General features: G+C 31.2%; 1 non-coding gene across 1 annotated transcript; it reads right to left on the minus strand.

Moving 5' to 3' along the window:
* Nucleotides 1–690: 690 nt before the first annotated feature.
* Nucleotides 691–798, minus strand: LOC136321349 (small nucleolar RNA U13). The gene has a single exon (XR_010728610.1). It is a non-coding gene; the product is annotated as a small nucleolar RNA U13 (small nucleolar RNA).
* Nucleotides 799–1,128: the final 330 nt, after the last annotated feature.

Genomic DNA, 1,128 nt, shown 5'->3' on the forward strand with positions numbered 1-1,128 from the left:
TTTCATGAAATAAATCCTAATTTTTCCTCACTGAATTTCATTATTAAATCGAGGCTATAGTTTTTTAGAGAAAAGGAGGTTCATGAATATTATTAAATCATAGGAATGCAGAATGCCTTTTGAAATAGCCCATTTTAAGGAATATAATCATCTGCCCCAAACACTGATAATACTATTAAAATACTTACAAAATATCGTAATATGTTATATTGAAAATAAGTTATAAAATAGAAACATAAGAAAGAAAATATAATACCAGAATCTTTAGAAGTAAAGAATCAACTTTTCTTGCTGTTCATTCCTTAAATCTTCAGTAGTTTGGTTCAGTTTTTTCATTACCTTGAACTGCCTTATGCCTTTTAACTGTATATTAAGTACAATTAAAAAATATTTTTTTCTGTGTATGAAGTTGGACTGTTTCCAGATATTAGCCCATACTGACTTTTTAATGTCCAAAGCAATGTTGTATTTATTTATCTGATGGTATGTGTTTGTTATTAGTTGATGATATTATTACTAACATTCCCATATGTTATAGTTCACAAAATAGTTTTTCACATACATTATCTCACTTAATCTTTACAGCAATGTGTAATGTAAGGATGATTATTCCCTCCATTTTAAGATGAGAAACAGGAGGTCATAAAGGCTAAATAACTTGTTCCAGGTCACACACATTTTTTTCCCGCATATCAGTTGGGAAATGCACCAATACTGTATATAACAAGGTTGGAGGGAGGCACATCTCACACAAGAGCATGGATATCCAATCATCATGCTTATGAACTAGCAAAGAGTCAGAGCACACATATTTTAAGTGACAAAACTTTTACATAAACTTAGTGATTTTGACTCTAAATCATAGGACCTTTTCACTATTACTCATTGACTCACATATTGTTAGCATATTTAAATAATTATGTTCACACATTCACTTACACAAAAACCAAAAACAGAACAGAGGCATATATAAAAGAAAAAAACAATGGCCCATTGTGGATGGCCCATTAAAGAAAGATAAATGCCAGATTGTGGAGGGCCTTGTAAATCATGGAATAGAGACTTATTTTAAGGGCAACAGGAAGCCACTGAAAGGTTTTAAACCAAGGCAGGCCATGCTTTGCTTTT

The sequence above is a fragment of the Saccopteryx bilineata genome, chromosome 1, assembly GCF_036850765.1.
Source record: "Saccopteryx bilineata isolate mSacBil1 chromosome 1, mSacBil1_pri_phased_curated, whole genome shotgun sequence".
NCBI lineage: Eukaryota > Metazoa > Chordata > Mammalia > Chiroptera > Emballonuridae > Saccopteryx > Saccopteryx bilineata.